Source organism: Bacillus rossius, chromosome 6 (assembly GCF_032445375.1).
Source record: "Bacillus rossius redtenbacheri isolate Brsri chromosome 6, Brsri_v3, whole genome shotgun sequence".
In the NCBI taxonomy this organism is placed as follows: Eukaryota; Metazoa; Arthropoda; class Insecta; order Phasmatodea; family Bacillidae; genus Bacillus; species Bacillus rossius.
In genome coordinates, this window is record NC_086334.1 from 14,098,067 (window position 1) to 14,113,509 (window position 15,443).

General features: G+C 39.4%; 1 protein-coding gene across 1 annotated transcript in view; it reads left to right on the forward strand.

The window, feature by feature from the left end:
• The first annotated feature begins 495 nt into the window (after positions 1 to 495).
• LOC134532671 (retinol dehydrogenase 16-like) overlaps positions 496 to 15,443 on the forward strand; it is a 43,242-nt gene continuing 28,294 nt past the window's right edge. Inside the window, exon 1 of the mRNA XM_063369359.1 lies at positions 496 to 572. The gene's annotated coding sequence lies outside the window, so the exon portion shown is untranslated. The remainder of the gene's footprint in view (positions 573 to 15,443) is intronic.

Genomic DNA, 15,443 nt, shown 5'->3' on the forward strand with positions numbered 1-15,443 from the left:
CATTAAAACTAGTTTTAAGTCAGTGTTTCGATTGTCAATGTAAATTGATTTTGAAAAATGGCAAATAAATGAGTGTAAGAGTTCTGCACTGTCACCATGGCGTCACGTGATTGGTGGTGGTTTTGTTACTCACAGTTGTAGATTCAGACACGTTCTGTACGCACAGCATATTCCGAATAACATTACTCTGGTGTAATATTTCATCGTTAAATAAATTTAGGCCTTACTGTTTAATTGTTTTCAATGATTTATTTAAAATTGTCTACTTTTTTGTTTTATTTTTTTTTTCTTTCCTTCGCAGGCCCCCTAGACCCATGGGCCCCGTTGCCATAGCAACGGTAGTACCGGCCACGTGGGGGCCCTACCACGCGTGCGTCCTTGTGTACGGCGCGGCGTGTGTTTGTTTGCCGGAGAGACGCCAGCGCCGCTGCAGGGAGGGGGGGAGGGTTAGGGCCGGCCTCCCCTCCCGCCCCCACCTCGCGGTCCCACAGTGTTGCCCCGCCAGCCGGCCAGTCGGGCCCCGCCGGTCCACAGCAGAGGTCGCCTGCAGCTCCGCCCTCCGCCGCAGACAGGTACGTGTGGGTGACCTCGGGGTCAGCAGTCGCCTCACTCGTCGGGGCGAGCGAGGGCCCGGGCAGTCCCAGGACGTGGTCAGGAAGGGGCCATCGCCTGCCCCCCCCCCTTCCCCGCCTCATTATCCAGCTTAAAATAACAAATATAAGGCTCAGTTCAAGGCCACCGAATATGCAAAACTGTAGAGTAAGTATAGCCTTCTCTTTGAATACGTTATTAGGACACAATCGTAAGCAATGTCCGGCAAGTTTTTACCCACAGACTCGAGGGGTTTCATTTAAAGTTGGTAGAGGTTTTGTGGTTAAAATATCGAAGTTTGAGGCGTTTTACACCAAGTTTAAATGTTTAAGGGTAGTTGTAATATTGTAAATAGTTGGTTCAGCCGAATATCATTTTTCTCCTCAAGTCATTTTTAACATTAGTTCACCTTGGATATTATAACCTTAAAATATCACTCGCTTGGCTTAGTCTCATTTAATGTATGCAAGTTTTCTATTCATATATTCTTGTTATTGTAAATAATAGAGGTAATAATTGTTTCAAACATAATTATTCACTTTGTTTATTTTTCAGAATAATAATATTTCACTAAAAGGATCTAGCGTTTGTAAGTGTAACGTTTTGAAAAAAAAAAAAAAAAAGTCATCAGATAGCCAAAAATGCGCATTAAAGTACCATCTTTCGAAAATATTTTCTGGTGGATAAAACACAGGACTAAGTTTATTTGTTGAGAATTTGGGGGGGGGGGGGAGAGAGGAATTATTCCATACCACTCCTCAGATCCCCCAAAAACATGCCTATCATAAAAGTTTTCTTGTTATGGCTTCATTTGCCCCCCCACCCCCCCTTTTTCTTCCACAAATCCTGGCTAAGCCTATGCCGTACACAATCAATGTAATATTAACATATGGATATTCACAACGAAAATACAACACAAAACTCGCACAGCGGTCTGTCTACAAAAATATAAACTTAACCCCATTATTTTTCTTCAGGTTTTTTTTAGCCTCTGAGAATTTAATGCTGCTCCAGTTTGTAGTGTGTAATTATAAGGGGAAAAACATACTATTAACAGGAATAGAACCCATTATTATAGCACAGGAATTGCAAAATTCCTGTGAACATAATAAACAAAAAAAATATTCGGAGCAATCTTATTTATAAATACAGTTCTCAAATGACGTTGAAGTAGAACGTTCAGAGCCTCTGATTCGCAGATTGTACAGTTTTAGTAACAACTCAGTATTATTAAGCAATAGTTAAACCTATAGCCAATTCTGCCTAAGCGGGATTGTGTAAATGATTATCGCAATGTACGAGTGTAGACAGCCAGATTGAATTACATGGGGTACAACTGTTATGTATAATACTGTGTTGTGCTTGTGAAACGCTTATGTTGATACTAGCTGCCCGACCCGGCTTCGCACGGCTATAATAATGGAAAAAAATTAAGCCACATCTCCCATTTACAGTAATGGTAAATAAAAAAAATTCAGTGAAAATTTATTACAATGCTGTATAATGTACCGGAGAGAAAATGAATAGCACCGATGGTTTCCCGACTCGTGCACGCAACGTACAACTGATGTACCCGTACTTCGCTACGGCAGTCTACAGGCAGATCACTCTTGCGCCGCTCATTATACATGCCCCTCCTTGTGGGTACGCCACTGCCGCGCGATGCCCGTTGCCATGGAGACGCAGAAGGCATGAACAATGAAAAATCCTGTTCTCATGCAGACAAAGTATCCACTGTTGCCTGGTTTTAACCACCCATGGGATCCAATTTTCGGAAAATGTCATCCTGCGTAACATAAGGAACATTACTGTGAAGTTTCAAGTCTGTAAAATATATATACTTGAAAAAAAGGGCAATAAAAACAAATTAAACACAGAGAGAGGAAAAAAAAACAATAGTTTAGGTTTGCGATTTAAAGTGATAAAAAGTATTTAAATACTAATTGAACTCTTATGAGGGTACTGATTGCTTCGTTTTTAATATCACACGGGTGTTTTTTACTTGTATGGGAAAATTAAGAATGATAAGGCATCTAGTGCGTGGCAACAATGTTAATAGGTAATAGGAAATAAACTTCTAGCGCCTGCGGCATTGTCAACACACACTTCGTACGTGTACTGCATGTTGTATCTAACCCCCTCCAACGCATTTGATTCTAAATTTGACTTTTAGTAAGGATACCTAATGTTATTGATAATATAATATAGCCTATAGCCTTCCTCAATAAATGTACTATACAACACTGAAAGAATTTTTCAAAACGGACCAGTGGTTCCTGAGATTAGCGCGTTCAAACAAACAAACTCTTCAGCTTTATAATATTAGTATAGATTGGCCGCCCGTAAGCATTCATCCGCGAGATGACTGTAACTTTGTACCTTTGGAACCTTTACAGGCGTTTGGCACTTTTCAACTCCAGAGACGTACCTAGGCTGGGTTTCACCTGGGGAAAGATCTCATCTTGGTGGCAAACCCTCCCTCCCCCTTACACGCTCTTTTTAAAACGACTGAACCTCAGATTAATCCCACAATTTTTTTTTTTTCATTAAATTCATTTCATTTTCAATACATCGCAAGTTGAATAGTATGCGAAAAATAAGGGTTTTCAAATATTCGAAAATATTCATGATGTCTTTCAATACAAATAATTCAGTTCATCTGCCCTCCAACGCTAATTTTTTGTGTGTTCCAATACTACAGTATTCATATTAATATCTGTAGTAAGATTTATTATGGAAGTCCCCCCCCCCCCCAAAAAAAAATAATAATACCGGCCCCTGTTCAACTCACCATTGACTATTTATCTAAACTATCATTTAACTAGTACATTTTTTTACTAACATAATTTACATTCAATGAAAAATAGTATATTGAATATACTTTATTTCTTTTTATAGCACGATTAACCACAAGTTACTTTTTTGTCTACGTTTTTGGAACCTACCATCACGAAGAGCTCAATGTTTTCAGAACGGAAGATTTTCAGGTTGTAAAGTAATAAATATTTAAATTAGCTGATATAAATTTATCTGTCTTAATTCTTTTATTTAATCATTAAGTTCTTAAATATCACGTCAAGTCGCCACCAAAATTGACCAAAACAAATACAACTAGTGAAACAGTTATGTTACGAACAAGACGATAATTTTGACGTAAAAAGTTTTTTTTGTAACTGATTTATTTATATTTCTGAGTAGGTCCCCAAAGAGTTAAAATGGTGATTTTGTCAGATAGTGAAGCAAAAAAAAAAAAACTACTGTTTATCATTTCACGAAAACTACGTTACTTTAAAGTATTATGAATGTATAATATGATATATTAATATAAAATAACGCAGTTGAAATATATATAAATAAATATATATCACGTGCTTAAATAGCCGTAATTAAAATGGTTTCATTTCCAGTCCTCTATACTGTACGCTCCTGTGTGTCCAAATCACACCACCATCCGCCACCGCAGAGATAATGTCTTTGTTGTTTCTTCCGGTCATAGACAAAAGAGCGACATGCATACACGCACTCGGTGTTGTACTCGTAAAGCCGTCACCACGGAGCGACGCTGTAGTGTGTGGCATGCGACTTGTAGTTCTCGAGAGTAGCACACAGTAGTAGTGCATATCCTTCTGTCAAGGAGATGTACGCACAGTGGCGATGTACGGCGCAAATTGCGCAAACACTTGGGGGGAATACGAAAAAAAAAAAAAAAAAAAACTAAAAATGTTTATTGTTTGACATTAAATGCCCCAAATTAGCTATGTTTTTGCTTAATATTTTAGTGTTATATTTGCATTAAAACACGATTTTGATAAACTTATTTTCAAAAATGTCTTGGGTTAGGACCCCTGAACCACCTTGTTGGACATTATATCAAACTCAAAGTCCTGGGCAGTGGCGTAGCCAGGGGGGGGGGGGGGTAGGGGTTCAACCCCCCCTCCCCTTAGCACCAAATCTTTAATTAATTTCTTATTCATCACTCAAACAAATTTCATATTAAAATTAATAAAAATTTTACCATACAATATTTAAATTTAAGTACCGAAAACTGCTAAAATAGCACTATTTTACACCTTAAAATCCAAACTTTCCCGGGGGAGGACCCCCGGACCACCCGCTTTAATACGGGGGGGGGGGGGGCATGCTTCTTAAGACCCCCCATACACAAATCCTGGCTACGCCACTGGTCCTGGGTAAGTATCTATTTGGGAGGGGAGGATGTTTGGTTTAAGGAGGGGGGGGGGGAGAAAAATTCCCAAAAGTGTTTGTAAACAACTTCATTTATATGAATCACCATAATTTTTTAGTCAATTGTTACATTATTACTGCACTCGCCGACAGCGTAACGGAACAATGAGCGTGACGGGACACAGCGTAACGGGACAGTGTGCGTCACGGGACACTTTTTCGTGCGTGCAGCCGGCGTTCATCGATTTATTAGACGTTGTCACGTCAAAAAAAAAAACTTGTAATTTTGACCAGGTTGCGATTTGCCCGGAGGGTATTTCGGCACACCGTGTTGGACTCCGGAGCGAGTTGCGACAGTAAGACGGACATCACGCGGCACGCATGCAATGCGAGTGTGTGCAGTCCAGCTCAATGTCCGCCGGACCCGCCAGTATCTCCAGTCCGAGCATGCTCGCAGCGGCGCGGGATGTTCCGGGCGACGCAGTGACTTGACCCCGCGACCGTTGATCCGCCAGTGGCTCGGGTCGGAAATGCTCTGTGATAACCTTCAAAGAGGCTGTTTTTGTTGTTATTATTATTTTCAAACATCTTAGCTCTCGGTGTGAGGCATTTGGGTAGGAGTCATTCCGTTAAAATGGAACGGAAGTCGATGAACGGTAATGTGTGGTTATCATCAGGGGCGAAACAACAAGGGGGGGGGGGGGGGTCAGGGGCGCAACAACCGGGGGGGGGGGGGGTTAGGGTATTTTGCCCCCCCCCCCCCCTTCTGAAACCTTGAAGTGGGGGCAAAAAAAGTGTTGTGTAATCAATTTTTAGATAATAAAACTGCTTAAATAGCACCATTTTCCACCTTGAAATACAAATTTTCCCGGGGACCCCCCCGCTTCAATAGGGGGGATCGATGATTCTTTATAATAAGGTATATTGCCCCCCCTTTGGAAATTTAGTTGTTGCGCCCCTGGTTATCATGATATGTAGTTGTCGCCCGCGTGAAATAATAAGTTATTTCCTTGCGGCGCTTACAGACTACAGCCTGTTAGTAAATGTGCGATATCACTGCGATGTGCACTAATGTTTAAAAAAAAAAAACCTTATGTGATTGTGTACTCAAAGAAGTTCATATTTAATAATCCGGATGATGTAATTACGTTTCTGAGGGTTTCATTGTATGAAATAACACATTGATGCTCCTGGTAAACTCTGATTTATGCTCCTGCTTAACCCTGAAGTAAGCTATTACCAAGAATTCTATACTCAGGAGTACTGCAAGTTCCAATAAAATATAGTTGTATTCACATAATATGAATATTTCTAAATAAGTAAGAAAATCCCACAAAACTAGTGATATCTAAATTTTTAGTGCTCACAAACTGATCGATTTAAGGTCAGTACTATTATTACCTGAAATTCCGGCGATGTCAGTATGAAAATGTATCTTTTAATTTGACATCTCCAACACTATCATAGATTTAGTACTTAATTTAGGATTTTGAAAACGCCTATTTGCAAACAGTTGTTTGAATAGCTTTCCAGTATTAGCTGCGCATATTAAGCACGGTAAAAAAAAAAAAAAACGAAAGCCACAAGTTAACTTTTCTGTGGCTTTAAAACCAAATAAATTAAAATGTTTATACAATAACTTCATTCTTGTAAGAACACACATATTTTAACTAAACACACTCTTTTAATAGTTGACATTTATTTCAAAATACCTTTCCCATCGACAGTGAAAGGACTTTTACGTATTTTTTAATAGTCAATATTTCTATATAATTATTGTACAGCGAGACTGTAAGTTTGTTTGCAGGAAATCAACTAAATTTTCCAGACTAGTTAAACAATTTATTATTCACTGTTTTGAAATTACGTAATTCATGCTGAAGGAACAACATAAGAATACATAAATTTGTTCTTTACCGAGGTAAGATGTTACTGCACGTGTTAATGACACACGAAACTACAGTAAACTAGTGGAATAACATCATGTCAGTGTTAAGAAGACTGCAAGCATCCGCTCTACCACTCTGGTTCTGGGGTAGAGCGCCTGCCTTGTGACTTGTAGGACCCGGGTTCGCGCCCCGGCTCCTCCAAGGCGGATTGCCCAGACAAAATGGTGGCATTTTCTCTGGTAGGAATACAATCCCTTGTAACAAGTCAGGCTACCAAAGAAACGGTGGGTGGAACAGAAAAAAACCTTCCAGGTGGCTTCCAAATGGGGAGCCCGTTTCTTTTCTTGGGCTCCCCATGCGGTGGCCATTCCGGGGGTTTCTCCGGGGGAACGGAGTTTTGTATCGTTTTAGTTTTTAGTAACAACATGTTATAAATAAAGCTCAAACAAACATTTTTTTTTGCATTTGTACATAAAATATTTGAGTTAAGTGTGTATCAGTCAGTGCGTGGTTGTATACCGATGTTGTTTGGTCAACCATTTATCGGTATATATTAAACTATTTGCATTTTATAATTACTAGACGTTCAATCAGTGATGCATTTTTTATTATATAAATATTATTACCATTTTGGTTGGTTCAAACATAATTTATCGGTTCGGATTAAGAATTCCAACTTACAATTAAAGAATTAGTGACACTTTTAAAACCATTGGAAACAATAAAATGTGTAAAAAATTCTAACTATTTTATAATAATTTAGAAACATTCATTGGTAAAAAACTTAAGCAAATAGTTATTTTAAACCTTGTAATCTACATATTTATTTGTATACACCATTTTAGTTTCTGTTTAAGGTTTTTGTGAAAATCAAAGTAACCAATTAGTTAACATTAACTTCATTTTAACTGTGTGTTGTGTTGTTTCGTGGTTTTTTCGCAAAGTTATTGATATGTATCAGTGTATGTCTTGTATTTTTGTTGTTATTTTATTTATAAGTGCTGTAAAGCCCAAAAAACTGAATTTCAATTTGATCTGACAGTTTTAATGAAGCAAAATAATATGCTACGCACAGTAATATACATATATTTTTTTGAAAGACTGCAAGCCTGTGCCAACCAACATTCGATGTACACTACCCAAAAATATTTTCCTAGAATTTCAGCATCTTAAAAATACATTTTCAATACTTTAAATAATTTAATATTGATTTTAAAAACCTTAATATCTGAATTTTTGTGTTATACTACCCTAATAATGAAAACATTACATAAGAAAACCCTTGAATATTTGCCTTGGATTTGCACTCATTAAATAACGATCTACAATTATTTTAATTATTCCAGTGTGGAAAAATGTAAATTCTAATGTAATGCCGTTTTCCTCATTCCGTAGAATGTATAATTTTTTTTTGCAGAATTCCCCTTTGTCCTTTTAAGTTATGGCAGTTTTCCATTATGGTACTTTTCCGTCGCCTCCGTCAAAACAGAAAGAAGGTGCCATAATGGGAAAACTACAATTTTTTTTTTTTTTTTTTTTACAAATCGCCGTAATAAGAATACACTACTGATCCCTATAACACATTTTTTGAAACATTTGTTTATACTAGTACGTGATCTATGCTGTGATTTGTTATTGCAACTATGCACGTCAGAAGCGTTGTCTGTAGGCTTTAAAGTTAACCAGAGAAACAGCTCAAGGGTTGACAGCGCTACCTACCGAGTATTCTATACACTACTTCGAAAGCAATGCTGCTGTACTCATTCCATGGAGTGTATAAGAAAATATGGTAGAATTCCGCTTCACAATTTGAACTTATGGTACTTTTCCGCCTTTTTCGAAGAGGCTAGACAGACGGAATACTTCCATTGTGGTAGTTTTCCAGTATGGTACTCTTCCGCGCCCCCCGTTTAAGTGGGTGATGGAAGGACTTCTCACGAGGTACGAAATATCCCGACTGTTTTGCACTGATAATGGGTAGCAGCGTGCGTGAGTTCTCCGAAGTATTTTCCTTTCTTAAGGTCACCACTACAAGGTGCACACTGAACAGTGGCGTGTGAGTAATTGTTTCCGGTGAAGGGCACAGACAAGGAAACCGCGTCTACCAGTTTGTTCGCTTCTAAATTAAACGGTTTTCACAGTCATTTAGAGAATTTCTTCCGGAAATTTAAATTTAAAGATAGTAGCGATATCTGTTTTCTAATCAAGTTGTAAAATTATGCTTTTAGGGTACTTACATGGCTTACGCTGACTTATGCATGACTGATACATCTAATTAACGTAGGCCTACTACATAATTTTAGGTCTGAAAAATGCCTACCGAAAAGTTTGCCATAGCTTATGTCTATATTCTAAGGATGATTCACAGTAACATTATTAAGTTTCAAAATTTGTTAAATTTTTCGAAGCTATTTTGAAATAATAATATAATACTTACGCAAGTAAATATTTTAGTTATCTTAGGCATTTAATTTTGATCAAAATTTTGATCAATAGTAATAGATTTGAGCGTTGAGTGCTTTTCACATGGACAGCTCTATTTAGCCATTTCGCGTGTGACTTCCAAACAATATCTGTTTGTGTTGTCTCGAGATATAAAAGCTTTCAACATCGTTTACAAAGAAATCCTTTAGTCATGGGTAGTGCCTGTCAGTAGGTATATTAATTTTTTTGAAAACACCGGAGACTTAACGAGAACTTGATAGTTATACGTACTTGCTTATTAAATCTACATTAGTAGAGCGCATCCGTTCTAAGTCATGGGCGAGCAGTTAGTGACTGATAAATATAAACAGTTCTCTAGTCCCACCAAAATGTCATCTCACTTTGCTCTCATTGGCTCGTGCGTCCTTACCAGAAATAAAATATATTAGGTTTGTTTACTCGAAGTCTCTGTTCGACCTTTCAACTGCCGGGGTGCCCTTGCGCGGTCAATTTGCCGTAAACAACATGTCGGGTGGTCTGTTCCGTTACGTCATACCCACGATGCCGTTTCCTGGAAGGGGGGGGAGGGTGCTGGTTGTCATGGCGCGATAACGTACTTCCGCGCTGTCGGTCGTGTGTTCAGGGTATTGTGATTTTCAGGAAAACGAGCGTAAATTATACACCACGTAACAAATGACAACCAACCTCTCATGATATTTTCAAGAAAAAAAAAAACTATTTTTTTGTTAACGTGTATTTATTTCATTACTACAGGTTATGTGGAGGATATTCGTGTAGACGATCTTACATTATAAAACCCACGCAACACAATTTAGATTAAGCCCTCATCATTTGTGGCACGATGTTAGGTATTGTTTAAGCAGTTTCACCTTCAGAAGAATCTTAAGGGGCCCGCCTCGTCAGGGGTGTGTGTGTGTTAGTGAGGCGGGATGATAAGCGCGACGCTCGCTGGTGCTTCCAGCGCGGTATAGCCTCTAAGCGCAAGTCTCTGAACTGGCGCGCATTCGTCTCGTCGTCACAGGATAACTGTGAAATTTAAGCGGTGACCGTAACATTATATGGCGGAGATATGAAGATAAAGGTGTTATGCAAGCCCCTTAAGTACTTTCAAGAATCTGTACTGATTGTTTTATGCCTAAAAATTACTCTGAAAACACGCGTTTTAGGCATTTTAACGCGTCTAAAAATACAGTTTAAAAACTTAATCCGAAATTAAAAGTACTTTTCGGTCCTCAGCGAACTCTTAAATGCTATTCGTAAATAGGCCCCACTCGGATATCTTGAGTAGTTTTGAAATCGCGTTGTTTTTCCTGAAGCTCTGCACACCGTATGTGTGCCCAGGTAGGCGGGCCCCTTAATTGGCAATTTTTTTTCAAGACGCCTGCTTTTGCCTACATGTTACGTTATTTTCTTTTCTTTTGCTCCCAACTCTTACAACTCCTCGGGAGCAAAAGAGTCGGCGAGTAAAACAAGCCTTATTAACTTCCCTCCTATGCGCACGACCTCAGTCCCGCGCACACGGTCAGTACTACGCGCTATTGTGAAAACACGGCGGCCAAGTCTTGCGCGCGCGACCCACTGTTGCCGTGTGAACCCGGCTCGCAGCTCAGGGACGCCACCGCGACAGACTGCGCTGTTATTCCGGGAACCTCGCCCTGGCTTGTTTTCCGTGGCGTCCGGTCCGGGCGTCGCAGAGAGAGAGAGAGAGAGAGAGAGAGAGAGAGAGAGAGAGAGAGAGAGAGAGAGCCCATTAGCGAGTCTCGCAACGAGCGCGCGTGTCTGGGATTCAGAGCGAGTCAGAACTCCACCGACAATACTTCAGCTGCAGGTACAAGCTGAAAACATTGTTTCAGAATAAAGATTTGGAGGCTAACATTATTGTTATTTTTTTTGTACGAAACCAGCTCGGTTCGCGATATCCTTCAGCCCAGATTGGGTACGAATTAACATAGTCACATGAATTTCAATATAATTATCCCCCAAAAAATTACTTTTCACCAATTTAACTGCATCAGTTCTCTACCTTTTTTTTTCTTCCACAACACCTGAATCAAACTTTTTACTGTTTTTTCTCTCTTAAGAACACATTCTCAAGAGTATTCTCTGTGATTTTAAATAGGATGTTAGAAGTAAAAGTTATAATTACAACATGTGCACGACTTGTGGTTCAAAGTATGGTATACGGCTGTGGAAACTGTAGCAGAACCTCTGGTTTATTCATAATAATAAATAGTGTCTTTAAAAGAGAACACTAAGCGCTAAGAAGCGTCTAACGTAAATAAAACATTTTTATCGCTGTCGTAAAAAGATTTCTTTGAAATAAATGGAGGTAACAACGCGTCAGAAAAATGTGTGTGCTCTGTACAAGAAGGAGCTGACGTGTGGTAATGTGTTGTTTGGGCGTAAAGATTTGTTCCGCGCGTGTTTTGGCGGTGTTTTTGACCAGCTGCCCGGACTGTTGCTATGTAAAGTGGGCCTCCTGCGACAACAGTCGTTGGAACATACAAACAGCCAGACTTTCACTTACACTGTCAAATTTTTTTTTAGCTAATGGAACAGAAATATTCACGTAAAATTACAAATATTTGTAAATTTTTATATTTACATGAACACATTTTATCGTTGCAAAATAGTGTTCGCAGTAATAATGGGTTCGGATTCTAGCCCGGTCATTTATGTTTTGTGTTCTCCCAGTACCTCCAACATATAAAATTTATTTGTAAACCGTTCCCTGAATAGCTTTCCATTATTAACTGCGCACATTAATGAGCATAATAAAAAAAAGAAAGTCACATTATATAGTATTCGATTATCTTTTCCATGGTGTAAAAAATATGCTTGAATGGAAAATAAATTAAAATATAAAGTTATGCGCCAGTTTTCGTAAGAAATACTCCGTATTATTATCGAAAAAACGTATTTCATACATGCAAAAAAAAACAGTAATGTGTTGTACATTTTACAATATATTTCTTGTGTTACTATAAAATATTTCTTGGCAACTGGTTTCCAAAGGAATATTTTGTAAAAGTACAGAAATTTTTTCTGTGTGTATACGATAAGTATGTTTTTACCGCCGAAAAAGTTGTAAAATTCAACTAGGTAAGTTTTTGTGTTTTTACGAACGTTAAGTACTTACCTACGACCTCTTAGTTTTTAGAACTGCTTCCATTTCTAAATTTTTACGAAGATGTCCGTGTACGGAAACTATGTATAAATATTTTTCTGTGATCGAGTTAAAAATGTCACGTGACACATTTCCTGTGAGCGATGGAGTATGCGCAAAACAAAAAATTCTCCTTGTTTAATCGTTCGAGCGTGATGCTTAGAATACATACGATTGAGAACATAGATTATTGTAACGTTGTGTGGACAAATTACTGCAGTGGTTGTCTCAAGTTTTGTCCAGAAAGTGTTTGCAATGAATGTTTGTTTTCATTCGTTGCTTGCAGACTTTAAAATATTTGCTTCCGGTCGGTTCCGTGCTTCGTGTTGGAGAGCTTCCGGGTCGCGCAATCAGTTTTTATCGCGAGCACGTATCGACTTGGAACACTATCGACCCCGACTTCTTCTATTTGTAGCAACAGCGCGGAGTGGGCCGGGCTCTTACCTTATCGATTGTAGTAACTTCCAGTTTCCAGAAGTGTCACTTCCACGCGCGTGGCTGTGATCAGCGTCAGCATATTTGCTGCTTTCTGGCCATCGTTTGGATGTCACGATCGCCGTACCCGCCATTGTACTCAGAGCTATCAGGTCCTATCAGGTTAGCGCGAATTGCGCTGTGTCACGTGACACGAAGTGGCATACTGAGAGTTCAATGAACCAATAGCTCCTGATGTGAGGATTGGGTTCCACGGACGATCTATAATAGGGATGGAAAAGGTAGGAGGGAAAGGGGGGTTAGAGGGGGCGCATAGGCCGACAATATGTTTGTAGCTTACAAAAAGTGTGAAATATAAGGCGAATACGGTATGTATGTCCTAATTACCTAAATTTAAATGCATGTTTTTATTGAAATTTTTTATACGTGTAGGATTTAGGTAATACAACAGTAAAAAAGTAAGTTTTGGTGTTTCAGTTCTTTGACAGATAATTTTTTCAATATTGTTATTTTCAAAGTTACAGAATTATAACTAAGTGTTATTTTTTTTCTATTTATTTTTTGTGACCATTGGACTGTGAACACTATATTATTTCTTTAACTACTGTTGTGAAATAAAATGTTAAGTACACAAGGTATGAAAAAAAAATTTGGTTTGCATATAATGTACACGAATAAAAAAAAATATTGACGTTGGTAAAAAAAAAGGGGGGGGGGGGGGCCTTCAAACCCAATTTTTTCCCAGGGCGATGAAAAGACTATATCCTTTAGTGGCTCAGTAATCTTCCAGATCTTACACCGTGACCTTTTTCCCTGAACTATAAAATAGCCAGCGATGTCACATCATTTTGAAGTTTGCTTCTAATTCAAACCAACAAACTACCCCACAGGAAATCCTTTTGAATGTATCCAAATAAAACAAACTGTCAAAGGTCTCCGATCTGATTCCAGAAATATTAAATTCACACAGTACGGTCCACCAGTATGAAATTTTACGCTTTTGTATTTTTTATTGTACGTTATTTAAACGGAAATTACTCGGAAAATAGCGTCGCGTAAAGATGGACAGCGATTTGTAAATCTTGTCACACTTTGCTATGTGTTTGTAAAATTAATTATGTTGTTCACGCTGCATTTATGCTTTCAGGTGCAATTTTTCGGGTATATATGTTGTGCCTCTTTTTTTTTTTTTTGTGATTGGCTATATCTGGAGCAGAATTGAGGGTTAGGTTTCCTTCTATACAGGGTAGATTGCCACTGGAGACTCGAACAGGCGACTCGATGTTCGCGCCCTCGTCATGTGGACCTGAGTCACGCGTTGTGACGGAATATTCCGTCCCCGTCGTTTGCAGTAGTTGCGCCACTCTGCTCTTCGACCCGCGATCCCACCAACTTTGAATATATATACTGTATAGAAGTCGCGAGTGGATAGGATTTACTATACGTTTTTCAGAAGCGCATGATGAGCAACTTGGGAACTTCACCGCTGCAATGCGCTGCCGTAACGCCCTGTGTCGTCTTAGTTGTTATTTACACGTTAGAGCGCAGCCCTGTCGCCCGCTGTCATTCCCCGCAACCCCCATCTATCATTCACTGCAGCTCAAGGTCGTTCAACGGGAGTGGGAAGGGGTGTTTGAAGAGTTCGACACTTGTCCGCTAGGTACCACCACAAGTCGATGCCCTAGAGATGGTGGCGATTGCGGCGGTGAATTAACCAACTAGCTCAAAACCGTATTAGAAATTTTAACCTGGGCTGGCGACTTCTATACAATATATATATATATATATTCAAAGACGGGAACGAGCTAATGGATTAGGGGCATGCAGATTTCGCGAAAAGATTTCGAGACTAGATGAAAGTTAAAACACCATAGCACCGTCTGTGTTTTGTGATTGGGTGAGTTTCTCCCAGGTACATATCGATTGCAACAACACCAATCACAGTGATTCAGTGCGGAAGTAAACGCGTCCTGCGTGGCTCGGTCAAATAAGTCAACGACTTCTCTCGCTAGACGGCCGCCAATCACAAGGAAGAAACCACAGGTGCGGGTATACCTTGTTGCAGTCTAATAAGTGTTCAGATCTTTTCGCGAAAAATGCCTGCCCCTAATAACGGCCATTCCTCGAAACGTTGCTCCGGACAGCGAACACCCACCGGGACAACACGACCTTCGTTCGCACGAACTGCAGCTCGTACATGTTCAGTCTGCGACAACAGGCGGCAGCAGTGTCGAAGAAATGTCAGGTGCATTTCCATTGGCGGGCTGGAACGATACGAAGTCGCTACAATCGATTTTGACACGGCGAGGAAATGTTTGATGAGATTGCTACAGATAGTTAGGGACCGGAAAAATTCGCGGGTTCAGTGCCCTGTAGGATGAACTCCATAGTTATACATACACTCGGTCAAATGTCACCCACTCATTGGCTGCTGTCTTGTAAGACGTCCCAACGTAGCAGCCTGTGATTCGATAAAGCTTTGGTTTGGTGTTTCTAATTGGCCTAGAGTCATCCAGGTGAGTTGCGAGCCAATAGCAGAGGCAGCACTGAGGTATAACTATTTGTATTTTAGCCTATCGAGAAATGAATCCGCGAATTTTTCCGGTCTCTACAGATAGTAACACTTACAGTCGCTGCCTCATCTTTTGAATTTTAATAACGACTGAAAATTAATACTGGCAAAAAAAAAAACCGAAGCAAACGGAAATATGAATAGGATTTGACTAAAAAAA